General features: G+C 37.8%; 1 long non-coding RNA gene across 1 annotated transcript in view; it reads right to left on the minus strand.

Moving 5' to 3' along the window:
* LOC110405247 overlaps nt 1–20,390 on the minus strand; it is a 1,207,595-nt gene that overhangs the window by 1,031,225 nt on the left and 155,980 nt on the right. Inside the window, exon 5 of the long non-coding RNA XR_002442765.1 lies at nt 2,857–2,920. This is a non-coding gene — a long non-coding RNA (uncharacterized LOC110405247). The remainder of the gene's footprint in view (nt 1–2,856; nt 2,921–20,390) is intronic.

A 20,390-nucleotide genomic window follows, 5' to 3' on the forward strand; every position in this document is an offset into this window, starting at 1 on the left:
CAACTAGATAGAACTAATGTGGACTTCACAGTATGAAGTCTATTACTGTGTCCAAAGCTTCTTTGAACTATTGCTTTCTTTCTTTCCATGGTCTGGCTAGCATAATGTCAGATAACATTTAAAATGAGATTTACACTGAATTCCAAAATAGCGAGGAGTGAAAAATAAACATACTGAAGTTTAAAGTTCTAAGCACAGTGGACATCAGCCATTTGCATGACATTGCATTATAACTACACTGGAAAGGAGAGAAGATAATTGTCTCAAAATAAAGTTAAAGAAACAAACATCTTGCAGAACTTCTCTGTACAACCAATCTGTTGTGACTAGAATTCACTGCTGAATGCATATATACTAGGACTTCATTCTGATGTGCAAAATAAAACTTCTAGGTTCGGCTTAACAGCGGCAGAAGTGGTTGTAAAACTATTGTCAGTCTTTTCAATTCTCCCACTGTAGATAATTCAGACAGCCTCACAAAACTGCTTTTCAAGCTGTCAGAAGAAGTGCTTCAACAGCTCTTGATTAATTTTCAATAGTACCTCTCTATAGCATTTCAACTTCTTTCACTGGGAATTTTTTTTTTTACTAATAGAGGCTACGTAGTTGTACACTTTCCTACTCCATTAGCAAGTGACTGATGGTTCCTGAAGTAATTACCATTAGTGTTTTTTACTAAAACAAATAAAAAAGGGGTTTCCTCTTTTCCTCAAAATGGATAGAATTTACAAGTTCTTACAGAACTTAAAAAATATTCCTGCAAATGGGAGTCTTGTCACCTCTGATAGAAAAAGATAAGGTTCCCCCTACCAGTTTCCTTTAGACTGTCAGGGAAAGGGCTTTTATATGTCCATTTGTTTTAATCAGGTATAATACTAAGTTAATCACTGAAGAGCACGCAGCCTTACAGAAATCTACAGCTTATCTATGAGTTGTGTGACTGACCTAATGTCATCATTGGACTGCTGTTTGCAGGTTTTTCAAAGTTTGAACTATGTGAATGAAACTGATCTTTCTGAATATCTGCCTGGGCTTATTTTTTTTTATTCATTTATTCAATATCAGTCAAAACAGTATCATATTTGTAGAGATCATACTATTTCAAGAATGAAGTGGATGGAACAAGCATATCACTACTGATGTTAAAATACATCTGCAGCTTTTATTCTAAGAAGCTTTATAAGTAACTGTACATTTCACAGTGACTACACAATAATTATATACAAAGAGCTGTTTTACTATTGTGGTTTCATAATTTCTGCTTGACTTTGCAATTCTAACATTGTATCTAACAATATATCTATAATACTTTACAGTGTGTGAGATGACACCAATAAGATTAGCTTTCAAATCTTACATTTTAACGAATAAAAAGAAATGCTAGCACTTAAAAATTCAAAAAGTGTTTGTATCACTAATAAATACATTATGTAGAAGATTTAGTACACACTGTAGGCAATCCGTAAGCTAATAAATTATACAGCAAACTATATTTCTTTAAAGTTTAATTTTCTGCTGTAGGGGCTGGTGTAAAAGTTGGTTAGAAGGAAAGTATATTTTATCAATTTTTCCCTTCTTCCAAGACAGAGCAAGCCATTAAAAAATAATTTCTTGAGCTAATTTGAAATGGTTCAAGTAGGCCAGTGAGTTGACTGGTAGTAGACCTACATTTTAAATCGCATTTTTAAGACCTTCCAAATAATATATTTTTCCTTGTAATCCATTATTTGTGACTCTGGGTGGACCACATTATAAATGTAGCAATAATCGCGCTCTTGGTATAGCCTACTCACACAATATAAGGCAGTTAGGAACACGGGAAAATAAGGCACTACAGCTTATCAGTGTACAGCTGTCAAGACTTTTATTCATCTCAAGGTTTGGTGGTTTCTGGACAAATTCACTGTGGTTGAAATCCCACTACAGATGTAAAGCTTTCAAGGTGAAATAGTTTTTCATTTTCGTTATCATGAAAGAAAAGAAGAAGAAATGTCTGAAGTAGCAGAATACCACAGCAATATGTTAAGACTGGCAATTTTGTGACACTGTTAAGTGTAAATAGAATGGTGTTTATTACTGTCTCTTCCCTTCCTCCTGAACACCAGCTCTTTCTTTTTTCTCAGTTCTCTTTCAGCAAACAAAGTATAAACAAGAAATGCTGCACCAAAAAGAGGCATTATTGGAAATATCACTGCCTTCTTTGGACATAAAAGCCTCTTTTCTTTCTCAGGAACTTTACGATGAAAGGCAGAAAATGGTGAAATAACCTTCAGTTACCTATTTAACATTACCTTGATTTTACATACTAAAGAATCAAATAGCAGCATCTTGCCTAGTGCTAATCACTGCTCCTCTGGAAGAAGCCTACCCTCTGTCCCTAACCCTGTAACTTTGTCACAACATTGCTTTAACAAACATGAAAAGGAGCTAAATCTTCACTGTAGCAGTAAAACAGAGGGTCTAGCTGCCAATACTCCATGCCCTTTACTCTTCTGTTAGCAGTATCCTCTGATGTCTGGGGGTGCACTACCAGGAAACCTGAATTTTATGACCGTATCACCAAACAGGTCTCTACACTGCTGCAATGAAACTGAAATACGTGTACATCAACCATTCCCAGTAGTGCCCAGAACAAACTTTCCTAATTCCTCAATGGAGAACCAGCATTATGTTACAGAAATCTCTCCAGATCTTGTCATACTGAAATCATGAACAGATGTATTATAGATGTAAGAACTTGCACTATTCAGTACATTTTTAGTCTAAATATCAGGCTTCCCAAGAGAAGCTCAGATTAGGCTGCATTAGGAGAGAACAAAAAAATAGGTAGAAGAAGTCAGACAATTGGTTTCTTACCTTTTCTCTGAAGCAAAAGAAAGGTCTTGTATGCTCTTGAAGAAGTTAGTTAGAACTGCTTCTTCTGCAAAAGAAGCAAGAGGATTTTTTACAAAATTAGATAGACCAGGTTTTATTTTCTTTTATATCTCAAGAATTGGCCGTAATAAAGTATTTCCATGGTAAATTCAGGCAATTTTTCTGAGTTTCATTTTTATCTGACAAAATATTTTCTCTTTCTGTTCTATATTTAAGCAGATGTACCTATTCTGTCTGGTCATTAAAGAGATAAGGTTGGAGGTAGTGATTTCTGTACACAGTCTTTGTGTTCATATCTTCTGTTGGACCTATGTTTTCAAATATTTGTTTTTCAGCTCCTCCTACTTAATTTGACCGTATTATATTGGCACTGTTTCTTTGGCAAAGAGTTGAGACGTCAAAAAAATATTTGGGTAACATTCCTGCACTGTCACTCATACCTGCCCGTGTATGATCATACATTCACACAAAAACTGGGAAGGCCCAATAATCAAACAGAAAAACATGAAAGCAATTAGAACAGCAAACACACCAAGAGAATCTAGCACCCTGGCGATAAACAAAAAACCACGGTCACCTGTGCACAGCTCACCTGACACTGACAGAGGAGGGCTGCGGCCCTCCTTCCTCTCCTGGTTTCTTCCAGAGAGTCACAGCAGCTACAAGACTCATCTTTAGTACCTCAACTACTTTTATAACAAATCATTAAGTACGCTTATAGGTCTACTGTCCATTATTTTGCAGGTAAAATTAGAATTTCCCACAACTTTCTGTACCACAAAGTACCGTTCTGCACAGAGCTGCTGAGGGACAGGTCCTGCAGCGGTTCCCGCCACAAGAACTGCTGCCTCCTCCACAGCAGGCAGCTGCCTCTCACTGCTGTTCCCCCAGAAAAGGCTGCATTTCAGCCACTGTAGGAATAGGCAGGCACAGCACAACCTTCTCATAACAAATTCCTTGTGAGTCAAGCTGAGAATCCTAGAAAGAGTTGGGAGGGATCCTTAAAGGTCATCTAACGTCCAACTCCCTGCAGTGAACAGGGACACCTACAGCTTGATTATGTGCTCAGAGCCCTGTCCAGCCTGACTTTGAGTGTCTGCAGGGATGGGGCATTCACCACCTCTCTGGGCAACCTGTGCCACTGCCTCACCACCCTTACTGTAAAAAACTTTTCCCTTATATCCAATCTAAATCTCCTCTCTTTTAGTTTGAAACCTCTGAAACCATTTCGTCTTGTCCTATCACAACAGACCCAGATAAAGAGTCTATCCCCTTCTTTTTTATAGCCCCCCTTTCTGGTCTCCTGGAGCCTTCTCTTCTCCAGGCTAAGCAGCCCCAGGTCCCTCAGCCCATCCTTGCAGGAGAGGTGTTCCATACTCCTGTATGTGGAGGCTGAGGAATGGAAGGAGTAAAGATTTGATTAGTGTCTGCTTATTTAGATTTCTTTAATTTACTTAAGTTCAGTGGTGTCAATTTTTATTTTTCCACATTCTAGTTGTTGGATGGGTCTGGCATCTCTATTACGTGAGAAAGAGCAGCAGCAGTCAGCGTAGCTGTGCACAAGCCTCAACACTGAGCCCCAGCATAAAACATTCTCATCAAAACTGTGCCTCTTCAGAAAGCTGGGAACATATTAACAGTTTGAAATACTCACTTAAGCAGCAGTGAAAAAGCTGCCCCAGTGCCCCAGACATTATATTTCTTGGCTGTAATCAACACTTTATAGAACCCAAATGTTTATTGCTATGCTGAAGGGAAAAAAAAAAAAAGAAGAATCTATGTCATTCTCATTCACCATCAAGAGGAGCCCTAGGACATCACTGCACTATAATATTAATGTATAATATTAATAGATGAAGATGAAATTGCTTGCTGTTGTAATTAAATTGGGGACAGTGTTTCATTGATCTGTGAAAAGCAAAATGCTTAGAACGGCAACAAACAACATCTCCAAGACATCACAACCAACCCTGCTTCTAGCAAAGTTCATCTGATACCTCTTGGATACATGGTAAGGGGTGACCCTAAAACATCTGCTGCAGGACAGGCTTCAGAGAATTCTAATTAACACCATGCCCAGGAATGATGGAAGCAGATGTATCCTGGATAAAGTCACTGACGGGTGATCATTTCATTATGCCAGCACACTTCTAACTTGGAAAGAAAAAGGTTTGGAAAAGTCTTCTTTGAAAAAATCATGGAAGTTTTCAATGACAAATTACATCTCAAAACTCCACACAAAAATTATTATGCAAGAGGAAAAAAAGGAGATGCAAGAAGGGTTCTCATGCTGATTTAAACTGGATCTTGCAACTTTGAAGGTCAATGCAGTTAAAAATGGCTGGAGACATCCAAAAGAGAAGAGTAGTGCACTGAGCTGGAATGAGTATTTTAGTCTTCTGATAGAAGTGACTCTGATTAAAACCCTAATCAAGGCCTCAAAATACCAAGAACAGATACCACTGCCTTTTTTGGCTTGCATTCATAGGTAAATCAAGCTGAAAACTAGACGAAAGTCTGCATGGTTTCATTGCTGAAGATGATCAAGATAAAAATCACTGCAATCTACCATAAACTGTTCTGTCACCTAAACAAGAGGGCATGTAGCACCGCTTTTTAAATACTGCCCTTTTGCAGCTTTGCAGCCCTATTAAATAAAAACTAGCTCAGCCTCATTTTTGGGTGCAGGAGACTCATCTTTTACTGTTGCACTTATAGCATACCCTTTAAGGTGATTTTCTTTTTATTGATTGGCCATTGACCAAACCTATTTCACAACCACCCCCTAATGGATTGAAACCATGGAGAGAGATAAGTAAAAAATATCATATAATCATATTGAGAATCATTTCTCATTATCTATGTTGCCTCACTTCCCAACTACCTTTTGCTGATAGGCTGCAATCACAGAAATGACCCTAAAAAGATACAATGGCAGAAAGGTTTGCTCTGAGTTCTCTCTGTGATACATGTCCGAAAGATTAATGCTTTGATTAAAAGAACCATGATTGAATTTTCTGATAGAAAATTGTTCGTAAGCACATGCTCCTTATTCCTTGATCCCAGGCTGACATTCTCACTTACAGGGAGACTACATGTAAAGGAAGAAGTGAATGGAGATGCTAAACCCAGCCAGTGCAGAGAATGCATGGTTAAGTGGTAGGTGGCAACACAAAAGAAGCTAGCAGGTTCAGGCTTCATGTTCATTTCAGCGCCAGCTTGCACAACAGTTCTCCTCCTTGATCAGTTCACAGGTTCCCATAAATAACAAATGATTTCATTGTACTGTCCACTAAATATTTTACTACTGACAGGTCATATTTCAGAAACAAAAACAGATATGACACAGATCGCAAGAAACATGCTCATTCATTTTGACTTACAATTAAAAAATTGTCACTACAATGTTATTAAATGCATCCAAGGAGAGGGATTTTTTTCAGGTCCCCCCACCCCTTCCCCAGCAGAGGCATGCACCAGAGCAATCTTTTGATCACATATTTATGGAGTACTAGTGTCTAGTGGGTAAAAAGGAAGCTGGCAACGAGGCTTCCTGAATTTTACTTTTAAGCTCAGCCATTGATCTCTATGTTGCTTTTGGCAAGTCACTTTTTGTGTTAGAGTTGATCTAAGCATAAAATACTGTAAATAACGTAGGTGTGCTGAAACATATTTGATCTCTGTAAATTATTTTTCAGTATTTAAGCAAAACAGATACCCATATATTACTATGATGGTAGAGATGTAAAATTGCACCTGGACTAGTACTGTATTTATTGAGGTTTCAAAGGTCAGTCTCAAAACAAGCAATTTTCAATTATAATTTGCATACTACTTGCATCTCCCTGATTTTTTTTTCATTAAAATGTTTCCCTTGGTTACTGACAAAGTGACAGATTCTGTTAAGTGCTAACAGTAAGGGCAGCCGACTTTTTTTCTTTTTCTTTTAGTTTCATGACTGATTTTCCATTAACTTCAGTCTCAAATAGTCCTTTTACATTATGATTTTGCATTCACTTTGAACAGACATAAATGAGAATATGTGGTTTAACGTAGTGGAGAAGTAAGCTTTCAATGCAGAAATGTGAATAGTTATGCAACTGTTATTTAGCTTTCATTTCAGTATCCTGAGTTGGGATGCTAGGAGATGTCCCATCTCCAGTATTCCATAATTGCTACAAATACACAGGCAGAAGGCTATTTTCATCTGGTAATTCCTGTGCTGATTATATGGAATAGCAGTAGAAAGAGAAGAAATTAAGCTATATGTCAGAAGGAAACTCCATGCTCAAGAGATGCAAAGAAAGAAGCCTTCCAAGTACTTAATGAAACACAGCCATCAGTAAAGAGGAAGGAAGCAAATTATCAGTAAAATACATAGGGGTAGACAAAGAAAGGCAGCACGCTGAAGAGCTGCAAAGTGAAGAGAAGAAACTTGGGTTTGATGTCAGAAAAAAAGACCAGGAAGATACTGAAGAAAGGATGCACAGTGACATAGAATGCAGAAAATAAAGAAAAGACAAGGACAAACATGGCTAGAATAAAGTGACAAATTCCAAACAGGCAACATCTGTGTTTTTAAGCGAGAAACAAATGCAGAAAAAGAGAGCTGATAACATTGTATGAAATAAGCTGAGAGATGTAAAACCAAATAAATGAATGAATCCTTTCTGAAATCTTCTCTTTCAGTTTTCTGACTGACTTCTTGTGTTATTTATTCTCTGTATCACTGGAATCCTTACCCCTTCCACAACATTTAGGAGGAGTCTCTCAGCATTGTCCTTTTTCTGTCCCAAATTCTCAAATTTTACATTTACAAATGCAATTCAGGCACCATCTATGATGTCTTCATGTTCATTTCTATATTTCACAACTACCTTTATTCAGACAGACAGTCAGCTGCGTCTGTGATCTCTCCTCACAGACCTATATGACTCTACTTCCATGGAACTACCTACCTAATTAGGAGATCTTAAACACCCTCATTCCTATCATCTTCCCTTATTTCTCTCATAAAACAAATCATGAAGGTATCTATCTTCCAGCAGAGGGCCACAAAGATGATAAAGGGCCTGGAGCATCTCCCCTGCGAGGAAAGGCTGGGTGACCTGGGTCTGTTCAGCCTTGACAGTTGGACTAGATGATCTTGTAGGTCCCTTCCAACCTTGTGATTCTATGATTCTGTGAGAAAAGAAGACTCAGAGGTGATCCTATTAATGTTTATAAATATCTCAAGTGTGGGAGTCAAAGGGACACGGCCAGCCTCTTTTCAGCAGTCTGTGGGGACAGGACAAGGAGAAATGGCCATAAACTCGAGCATAGGAAGTTCCCCACCAATATGCGAAGGAACTTCTTCACAGTGAGGGTGGCAGAGCACTGGAAAAGGCTGCCCAGGGAGGTTGTGGATTCTCCTTCTCTGGAGATATTCAAGACCCACCTGGATGCCTACCTGTGCAACCTGCTGCAGGGAGCCTGCTTTGGCAGGGGGGTTGGACTTGATGATCTCTGGAGGTCCCTTCCAACCCCTACAATTCTGTGATTCTGTGATCTATGATCTCACTATTTCTAGCCTGTCCATTCCTTCAGGCCCTGGACACTCCTTGTAAGCCCAATTTCTCCCTAGGTTCTCACAAGCAGAGTATGCCAAACCCTCACAGAACTTCGCTGGATGACATGCAGAACATGTCATTATGTAACCTTTCCTACTAATTTCTAAAAACAACTTTCTCCTAACTGACAGTCTTTCCATCATGCTGTTTCTCTAGGCACTTTCTCTCCTCTGTTGCCTCAAACAAGCTGCTTATTTTCCTGTTCAAAAGTTTTCTTGTTTTCATGTTCAAAGCCCTTCTTACCCTGTGTCTATCCATTTTGGCTCTTGCTGGGTATTAAGGAGGTCAGTCCCTGCCTGAGGTTAGCCCATGACCCCAGCATCTTTCATCTGCTCATTACATTTTAAACAAGCATTTTTTCCCCTACTGCTCTTACACTGGGAAGAGGTCCCATAAATATCCACAAATTATTCCATTATACATTTTCAAACACACTGATGCTCAGAAAAGTCATAACAAAGTATATGCCACTGTGGTTTTATAAGGCTGTAGTCAGCTAATACTGATTTGTGTATTTCTGTATCTCTAAATCTGTTGTATCCCGTCACATACAAGATGTCTGTAGAGTTTCTTTTCAGTCTGTGTTCTCACTGTGCCTGACATACATATGTGAATTTCCAGATGATACTGCAGGGCTACAGATCCTGTGTGCCTCGTGGTTAAAAATATAGTATGTGTATTACCAAATTCTGCTGGTATAAAGCCTTATAATATGTAGAATGAAGTCTTTGTGAATAAAGCCAAGATTTAAATCCTGGACTTCATAATCTGGACTTTTACAACAACTCTCTTTTAGTCAGATTGTGCAAGTATTTATAAAAAGCTATATCTGAATTTATGGGGAGGTACTAAGGAGCTGTAACACAAAACAGATACCGATATATAGACTGACCTGTTGGAATTATCCATATATGACTAGACTAACAAGCACTACTAAAAGAGAAGAGTATTTTCTTCCTGTTTTTGTCTCTTGCATGTTTATAAACCTTTCTCTTCATAAAACTGGAAAGGTGAAGCAACCAGTGTTTTACACTTCAGTGTACACTTATCAACAGTACGTAGTGTTCTTCCATGTTTAAAATCAAAATCTAGTGTAAATCAAGCTTCTAGTGCTCAGAAGCACTCAGCAGAATGGAGATTCACTCACTTACCAGACTTTGACATGTTTGATTCCTCAAAGCCATATTTTAAAATAAGTGATGTCTGCAAAACCTGTGTTCTAAATGAAATCATTATTCTGCAGACCGAACCTAATGCTGAGGTAATGTAGAGTCTGACCTTTCCAAATAAATCTCTCTTAATAAACGTTCCTCTCTCATCTCTAGAACCACAGAAGCCTGTAAGGCAGCAACAAACTAGGAACGAGGGCAAGATGCAATAGCGAAGCAAGAGGCAATGTGATTTAAAGGTGAAAGGATCTGGACGTGACCCTACTGGGCAAAGAGAGTCAGAGAGGCTACATTTTTCATGAGTGCCTACGGCATCTTGTTTGCAGAGACTGAACCTCTGGTGAACAGCTCAATGTAGTTCCCATTTTCTATTTTCCAATTTTATCAACCTGATTTTTGTGTCAGAGAGATGAAAGTTACACTGGTTGCTGTACATCAGTTTACATCAGGGAATTATCAGTACATATACTAGCCATTCAGCATACCACTATAGGTACTATTATTTTGACCAGCATCAGTAAGTTTTAATTCCCAAGTATAAAACACTTCCTTTAAAAAGTTCTGTATAAATATAAAATGAAATAATCCCACACAGACCCATCTTCAGTAGGTTGATGCTTCACTTTTCCCAGTAAATCAGGGATAACGGATTGCAACAGAGGTGAGACAGAAATGATGCTAATAACCTAACTGAAATGAATATTTGAGGAGAGATTTCCAATAAGAGGATTAAACAAAGGAAGCATAGCAGGGGAGCCATCCAGAGTCTACCGGGCAGCCCTAAGAATCCACTTAGGACACTTTGGTGGAGTTCTTAGACAAATTGGGCCACTTACTGAGTCCAGCAAAAGTTCTTTTCACATATAATAGGCTGTAATGGTTTCTCCTTTGTTAGCCTCAGTATTTCAGACAAAGCAACTCCAGTTAGACACTGGCTCTGATTGGACACCTGTAGAGGTAATAGCGTTCAATGACACATCTTCTGAGTGACAGGCCAAACACAAAAGGACCTTTCAATTGCATCTAGGATGAGGTTAAGATACACACACAGAATTACACACAGCAGAAATGCTGACTGAGAAGCACAGCAGAAAAGCAACTTGCTCATGGGACTTAGAACCACGCAGTCATTTTGAGATTTCAGAGCAAGGCTGCCAACTCAATGCCACACTGGTGTGCTTTCTAGTAGGTCTCTGCTATACTGGGTACAAGCAGGGCCCCATACTGTTTAGTAAGTTTATACTCAAGAGTTTACCTAATGAGTTCATACTTAATAATAATAAAAAATATACTTCTGGATGGATTTTCTTTCTCTCATTCAAATGTTGAAAAAAAATTTTAACAGTTTGGAATCACATATACTGCAATGTCTTCTAAAATCCTTCTAAGGAAAACATAAATAAAAATCCCTTTGGTAGGTAGAGGACATTGAGAGACCTATGTTGAGGTAATACTCCAGTTATGCATTCCTAGGTAATGAGTTTTATCTCTCAGGATCAATTTTCCATTAATAGCATTCAGTGCTCCATCTAACTTTTAAATTAATTTGACCTGTGAACCCAGGGTGTTCTGAGGCTGCTTTTTAAACTACTGGAATGTAATGTCAACATAACATAGAAAAATTACAGCAGCAAGACTTTAATGACCAAAATGATGATTACTGAAGAATTTTAAGGCAGTTTAATGGCAAGTAGACAGTGTAAATTTGAAAGATATGAGAAGAAAAAAAAATTGTTTTTTTTTCCTCTAGGCTGTAATGTCCCTAAGATAAGCAATCTAAAGCTGCATTTATCAGGGTTGTCTGAAGGAAGAAAAGTAAGTGTTGTATTATTGATCTGCAAGAAGTTTATTTTTTCCACTCTGTAATGTTAAAGGAATCAATCTCTTAACTGAAGAAAAAATAATGGTATTGATAATCAAAATGATGGCTTCACTTTTGTAGGACAATGAGTAGATTGTACTGGTAGTGCAATAACATAACTGCCAGGTCTGATTGTGTCTTTGACATGCCAACCGGAAGGTTAGGATTACTAGAATTAATTCTTAGCAGTAAAAGAGACGTCTCCAAAATGGTCAGTGGGACAAGCAAATCATCAGGCAGCTATTAATCACTCATGGTTGTGTGTGGCACAGGTAAATTTTAATACACAAATAGACCAAAGGGCTGAGAATATCATCAAGTGAACACAAATTAAATAACTGTACTCAATGTCATCTTGAAGTACATTTCTATCCCTATATCTGTAGGTATATTATATATATGCAGTCCTATCTGCTCTAATTAATTTTGGGGGTGTTCTGTTTTGTTTTTGTTGCTGTTTGGCTTTTTTGCACCAGTCGTGTGCCAGGAGGAATTCCTCCTTTTCCAGTAAATCAGTTTTTTTATCTCATTATATCCCTAAAGAATCATCATATCCTGAAGGGCAGCCAGTGTCATAAGAAGGTTCAGTAGAAGCCCTACTTCTAACAGTATTTTAGTTTGTAGTATTAAACTACATCTCATATAATTCCTTCAGAATTTCAGGGATCCCATTTTATTATGTGTAGAACTACCAAAAATAACATTTGCTGTAGTTAGAAAAATTATTTTTTACTGCAGAGTAGACAAAGATTACATTTCAGATAACTTTTAATTAGTTATTAAGATGATTATTAAGAATACATCAGGAAAATCTGACAAAAGTAAGTAGTAAACCATTAATATGAAGAACAGAAATTATAAAAGAAGATCTTTTCAAAAGGAGTTTTACAACATCTCATAATATGATTGGAGGTCCTATTAAAAATCCTAAACAGACCACAGTAATTTAGCAGCTCTTTTTGCATTTCTATGGCACAGCAAGCCTCCACCAAAATGGGAAAGGATGTAGCTAACATCCGCTTTTCTGGGTGGTTAATTGTCAAGTTTTGCTTTTAAAACATGCGGAATGACTCAGTTTGTATGAGCTTTTGGATATCAAGTCCTCTCTTCATCCACTCAAAAGAAGAAATAGATAACAGTTGCTAATGTTTTTACATAAAATTTATAACAGTCACTGAGTCAGGCTCTTCAATAACATAATTTGATCGTAGCTGATTATCTTAGTGGATTTCAACTGTTGTAAGGCAGTAAAACTAGGCACTATAAATACGTTTTCCTCCAAAATTCAATATGACTGAAGTATTACTTTGAATAATACATGACTTAGAAACAATTCATTTCAAGCTAAACTTTGCCTTATAAACAATCAATTGAAAGAAAATCACAAAACTGAAAACATAAGAAAATGTTTTAATGAAACCCTTCTTACATGGGTTCTATTTATTACAGCTCCTGAAGATAATCTGTATTCAGGAATACTGAGCCATATCAACTGATGGATTTGGATCATTACTTACAAGAACCTAAAATAACCTGCCATCATAGACAAAACCTATACATTTACTTAAATGGACAGAATTATTCTGTCTAGTGCATAAAATGCTAGTCCACCTCACATCTTTTTAAAACTAATCCCTATGGTCATTAATTCATATTTTTCTGAAGTATCTGTTCACTTACTGAACTACATTGTGTGTTTAAAGAAGATGGCTTATTTTACCACTGAAACAAAGTTTCAGTGCTTTAACAGTTCTTTGCCTTCAGTGTCTCTCACTAGGATAGTCAATGGGAAATTCAGAGATTTTATAAAACAAAGGATGCAGTCGGTCACTACCTTTATTATGAAAAGCCCTTCTTAATAATTTCCAGGATAAACATTGTTACTGGAGACATTTAAATGTATGCTTAAACAAACATGCTTAGACTTAGAATTTGGTAAACTGAGTAATGCTTTCTACACAAAAGAAGCACACTGCTCGTAAATGTCATATTAAGTGGGCTAAACTTCCAATAACGACATTCAAATCTAAACTTATTATTAAACAAAATAAATGCTGCAGAGTTCAGGTCCCCTCTGTTTTAGACCCTGTCCCCTCATTATGTAGGCTCTTTCTGAGGCGTGATTTAGTGGATGTACTGAGTTTTGAATTTACATAGTACCCTTCTTTTCTGTGCCAAAAAGTAAAAATGGCATCATGAATACAGACAGCAAGAAGCCCAACATAATAATTCTTCATGTACCAAGAACAGCTGAAATGGCTGCACCGACCATCATCAGCAACTTACCAGCCAATGCCTTATCCCAGAACACTGACTGTACTTAAGGAGAAAGTTCTCACTGTTCTCAAGGCCTGTCTTTGTCTCTTATTCTCAGGAAAACCAGCTAAAAAATATAGATGTTATCTATATTTTTACATTGCCTAGTGCAATGGGGCTAGGGCCTCAGAGAAGCCTTGCAGTATAAATAATACAGAGTAAATAACAATGACACGTACTTTTTAACTGCAGAAACCTATCAACCATGCTAAAACATACATCACACACACTGCTACCATCTCTCACTGTTCATTAAAAGGGAATGAATCCTGAGGGAGACATCATTGAATACAGATACGTTTCCAACACACCAAATTATATCCTGAGCCCGCAGTAAAGCTAATAAAGCCATATTAAATACATTCCAGAAGTTCCCTTGGCTTAGTCCATGTCACTTGGGCAATTTATAATTTAAAGGGGAATATGAGATTAGAGAGAGATGGAAATAGCACAATCTAGAATCTGAAACAACAAGTTTAACTGTTCTCTTGTATGCATAGGATATACTGGTTTACAGTAAATATTACTGAAATTTACTTACAGAGAACCCAGAAGTTTTCTACACTTTCACATCCGCAAATTGTATGCACAGTAATGTTGGACTCAAATAAATGACAAAAATATACTATTTATAAAATTAGTCCTGTCAAACCCACTACATTTTAAAGATATCTATGTGTCACAGTGGTCACATATATATACATTTCATCCACACTAAGAATCAACAGCATCCTTACTCTCTGTGCTGATGGGGCACTTTTAAGTATAGCAATGCCTGAGATGCACTCTCTTTGTCAGAGTTTTGAACTTCCAACTGTGCACCAATGTAGTTTTATTATTTTAATCAAAAAGCTCGCCATACGGTCATTCAAGAGGCTTTTACCATAAGTATTGATTCTTTATTCATAAATGCACTGATATTCAGCTTCTGCAGATGACTGAAGAGGAACACAAATTCTTTCCTGGGTTTTCTAACTGATCAGCATTACGTTATCTCCTCACTCCTATTCAAGAGCAATAGGACTGATGCTGTCCTGATGCTCTATAGATACACCTCCCTTTCTGAGCAGAGCCATGTGAGTTCTCCTGTAGGCTGACAAAACAATGATACTGTATACACTAGAAAATCTAGAGTTTTATGTATTTATATAAAAGACTGTTTGCTTTGACTTTCCAGAGAAATATAATTTCTCAATATTTTCTTCCCAGTAAAGATTCTGTGTTAAGTGCTGGAGAGATCAATAAGCTTGGCGTGAAATACAATTGACAACTTTGCGTTTAGACTTTTTTCTTATATTCTATTGCAAATACAAAATTCATTTAAATTTTCCATGGCTCAACACACTGATCATTCTTTGTACTGACTAGAAGTAAAGGATTTGAGATGGAGCTGATTGGTAAATCCTAAAGCTTGTTGTTTTAAAAGGAATACGTCCCTTTGAGAATAACAAGGAAGATCCATTTGGGGTAATGAAAGCTTTTCAAACCTTTCCTCATATGCACAGACTAAATTGACATGGAAAATTAATCTAAAAATATGCAAAAACCTAGGTACTATTTTCATCCACAACAAAATAATTCTAGCATGCTGTATGCTGAGCTGTACCAGGGGAGACATTTGGATTTATTCTTTCAGATTAACACTTTACAACAGGGTAAGGTGAGAGGTAAAATAAACTTGCAGATGTTGCTGCATCTAAATCTGTGAACACTCTCTTCCAATTCATCTCAGGTATTTAAAAATCTGGGAACTCTTAAAATAAAACTATTATTAATGTTTGAATATGCTAACAAACAAATTTTACCAAAGCCACGTTAATCTAACATTAGCTGAATGTCTTTCAAAACTAAACAATACACTGTTTATAGCTTTTTCCAGAGCAACTACAGAACTTCTCAACCATAAGATTTGCTTATTCAAATAAACAGATGGAATGGCTGCTAGCTGTATTTTCCTATCTGAAGATTTCAAAAGCAAATCTTTATTGTAAATTTGAGAGACAGGCTTATCCTAGTCTTAGAATAAGCTGCTTTTCACACATACATTATCACAAAACAATGGAGTGGGGCATTCCTTGGTGCTTTTCATTTGTTCAAGGATGAGATGTAAAAAAAGTAACTGTGCTGTAGCTAGCAACTGCATTGTCAGCTAATGGCTGCATGCTGACAGGAAAATGTACATTGCTGAGTACTTCGGATGCCGTACAGAAGGAACCATAGAAAATTAATTACTCTCTGGGCTTAGGATGTTGACATATACTCCTGGCAAAAAATTCACTCTTACTGTTCTTCGAGCCAGTACCAGTTTCCAGGTAACAATACAGCGCAGAGAAAGCCCAGTTCCTCGCTGCCTGCCACCAGGCCGCTCAGCACCGCCACCGGAAGGGAAGCACTGCGCCTTGGCCTCGCAGCGCTGAGGCTGCGCTGACCCCCTAACATTCCTCCAAGTGATTCGGCCAATTTACCTATGAGAAAGTCATGGACTCATGAAAAACTACGACTCATTCGTTTCAAGAGTATTTACTTAATCAAATTCTTGGCTTCCTTGCTACATAAGGCTGAGTTCTACCTTCACATACTCCTGAGCCACAAAACAGACCGCCGGGTCAGAGGGAAATAACTCCTACATACAGCCACTTCTCTTAGTGGTCTGTATTCTCAGATGCTGTAATATCAGCAATACAATTCAGCAAGGTACTGCAGTTTGTTTGAACACAGCTGCCCCAGGGCACAGTCACTAACACCCAGCTAGTGGCTCCTCAGAATCATTATGGCTTCTCAGGGCCAGCATGGCACTGTTTCTTAAATTTTACCCTGAGCATTTAGTAAACAGAACACATTTGGAGACGTGTTTCAGCTTCACCTCTCTTTCCTTATGGCTGAAATCTTGGCTTTGTCAAAGGCTACAGGAGTTTGGGCACATCCTTCAGAGAACCAGTGCTTCTTTCCAATTCCCACATTTCATTTCCAATAACTTCTTACACTGATTTTTGGCCAGATCACTTTCATTGATAGGATCCTTAATCTGATCAAGAAGTATATCTGAATCTCATAATTAAAATAATAACAAAAAGTGCCGACCTGTACAGATTAGCACAGCTATGTTTTCTGTCACTGAATGCATTATACTTCTTTGGTACTTTCAGTCACGCTTCTGAACGAGACCGTTGTCACACATTTCATTGGCATTTTAAGAAACATACTAAATCATTGTTTACCATTGCCATAATTTTCTTGTCTGCAGTTTGCGAAGTTTATCTGCTCCTTAAATCTTTTAAAATCCTTTAAATTTTTTTAGTTGAGATGTGGGGAGTCGCATGATACAATTCTCTCTTGCTTTTTTTATTTAAACTACCCAGTTTCCTCATTTAGCACATCCTTTACACTTCCTAAATGCTTTCTGTTTATCGTCATGGCTGTTCTTCACACAGGCTGCACAAAGGCTTACCCTTTCTCTATATGGCGTATTGACTTATATCTGAGATTTTGAGGGAATTATTATGAGAAATTTGGAGTGATTAACTATGTCCCATTGTTGCTTATATATATTTTCCATAGTTGCAGTCAAAAGTTTATTCCAATCAATGTAGAGAAATTCTCCTTGCTGTTCTTGTTTGGTTGGCTTGAGATCTTTGTTGTTTTAAATAATATCTAAATATTTGCAACCACTTTTATAAAAGCTCACAGTGAACACCTGCTACATGGATGTTATTATGAGGTCTACAGAGCATAAACGTACATTTACTGGAAATATGTTTATAATGTCTGTCTTGGTTTTGTGAGATACCCACTCTAAAGTCTTCTCCGTGCTACTAAGTCATAAAGAAATGTTCTTTCATTTTATCTTTCATTTCATTAACTCAAGTATAAGAAATATTCCAACTACTGCTATTCAAAGAATTGCTACTCAAATTTTCCAGATCTGACTTCACATTGTCTTCTTCCATGGCACTGTCAAAATCACTTTCACTGTGGTTTGGACAAAGCACCAGAAGACTGAGACACTGTGCACAATACCGCTCTTGGGACATAATCAGAAACAAAGTAGCAACTAGTTGAAACAAAAAGAAAATAATCAATGTAATGTTAATATGTTAAATGATAAATTGTGGAACTTGCAGCCGTGGGTTGCTGCAGAAGCTCAAGTTATTACTGGCTTCAAAAAAGAATTTGAATTTAAGACACTTACGGTGTTGTGAATCTTAAATTTGATGGTTCAGAAGCATATAATCTCCAGTCCAGGAGAGACTGCCAAGAATCAAAAACTGAGAAAAAGTCCTTACACATTTTATCTAAAAACAATCAAAAGAAGTACCTTCCTGCAAATCTTAGATTACCACCAATTTTCAACATGAGGCTACAGATTCACCAGCTCTGTGGTTTGTGCTAACATTCCGATGCAAAACGTCAGAAAGGTAACAAATCCTAAAGGAACCTGTTTCATCATGGGACAATTCCACTAATGCAAACAGTGGAGAAGTAGCTTCTTTTGTGCTTATGATGCAGCAGAAGTGCTAAGACTTGCGATGTTTATAGCCTCTGCAGCACCCACATCTGCACTGATCCCCAGAAATCTCTTTGTAAAACCTCATCTACCGAGGATATTACCTACAATTTTCATTTTGCTTCTGAAATTACACATATTCGTCTAGAAGAGACTGCAGATGACTTAGGTTAATTTCATATTTAAACCTATATGCATATTCTTCCCTGTATGTCTGAATACAACACAGTAACATACAGCAATGTAGTTGTGAATGGTCTTGTGTATCTTAAGAGATTTCTTTTAAGGAAAAACTCCCCTCAGGGCATCTGCTTAGCACCAAACATACAAGACTTCAATCTATTCTGAACTCAAAACATCATACTTCTGTGTAGCTTTACCCATTAGAAAAGCCAGCTACTACTCTTCTTTGAAATTATATTGCACTAACAAATCTATAATTAAAAATAAATTTAAGAATGATACTACGAATCACTGCTGAGCTTCATCTGCTTTGATTTTTTGTGGTTTTTTTTTTTGTAAATAAAAATGAAGTATTTGATGTTTACAGTCTGCAAAATGTATGAAATGGTGTACAGTTTTACATTGACACTGACACTTGCACATTATGATTGCATTTGTCAATGGCATTTAGAGCAGTTGGCTTTTTGAAATAAAGCATGTATTCAGTGGAGTATCATTAAGAGCAATTGAATTGCCCTTCATCTGTTTCTGAAGCTCTAAGGACTAAAAAGCACTGTCTGGAAGCTTTATAGGCATTAGCTGCCTTTTTGTTTTGTTCTGCTTAGGCAGTCTTGTCTATGTTTTCATACATTAGACAAAAGGATTACCAGCAATAACCTTCTTCTGATGAAATGCATCTATATCTACTGCTCTTTGTTTCTTAGTAAGTGATGAAAAAATCCTTTATGGGTGTAAGCTTACTTAAATCAATAGCAACTTCTCCATGCACAACAGTGCTTTGGAGTGTGTTCATCAAAATGTCTGCTCAGTCGCTGCACTGTCAGTGGGAACATTCACCTGTCCAAGTTTAGCACTCTGCTCAGTGCTGTAGTGAATAGGGACCTACTTCTTTATGTCTCTAAATACGCCAAATATTCAGGTTTTCAGGCTTACTGCTGCCAGGGGCAGGGCCTGGTTTATTTGTGATGGCAGCAATGCTACACTCGAAGTGAAGACAGCTGGCAGTCTCTAATAACAGGGCAGTCTGTTGCCCGTATCACAGCAAGTGCCACCTTACCATCCATCCAGAAAGCGGCCAGTACTTGCTTCCCAGGAAACTTCTCTGAGCTCGTAGGCTGGGCTCAGACCCAGGTATGTGTCCATTCAGCTGCCACTGGCCTCCCAGTCCAGACAGCTTGCAAAGCGATTAGTACATAAGTATGAATTACACACCTTGAACACAGTCAGTTGTCTTTGGCAGTCCCACAACCCCGTCTGTGCCTGCTGGCTCTTTTGACCCCCACTCTCTGGACAGCATTTTATATCACACTTATTGGATATTTAGCTTCTCATTTTCCTTGCATAACTGCTCTACCCAGCCAGCCCAGTTCTCTCTGACTCCATCCTGCCAGCGAATCCCTGCTGGGCCAAGTGAAGGATATGCTCCTGACATACGGTTAGCTGGCAGAAGAAGCATGAGCACATTTTGGTGAACATCTGGAGGGAATACCCCAAGCATAATGACTTTGGCTGGAGTATGAGAAGTGCTCATTATTATATCACTTGAAGCCAGCTTGTTCAACTGGGCATTTTCAAGGCCGGGTTACAGTGCCTAGAGCAACACACGTACTGCAAAGATCTGTCAGTGGCAGGAAAAGACACTAACTGCAGTTCTGTTCATGCCCAGCTTTATGCCTCTTCTTTTAAATAGGTGATACTCACCAGTCCTCAAGCATCAAAATCTTCCTGACACACTATTAGAGAACATATAGTATCAGAAAGGAAAAAAGAAAAGAAAAAAACAAGAAAGAATGAGACATGCCTACTAGTGAGATGCCAGGGACAGTTCGTATCCTCCCATGGAATACGCAAGTTTTCTGGAACTCTGGATGCAA

This window comes from Numida meleagris, chromosome 12 (genome assembly GCF_002078875.1).
Source record: "Numida meleagris isolate 19003 breed g44 Domestic line chromosome 12, NumMel1.0, whole genome shotgun sequence".
Lineage (NCBI taxonomy): Eukaryota > Metazoa > Chordata > Aves > Galliformes > Numididae > Numida > Numida meleagris.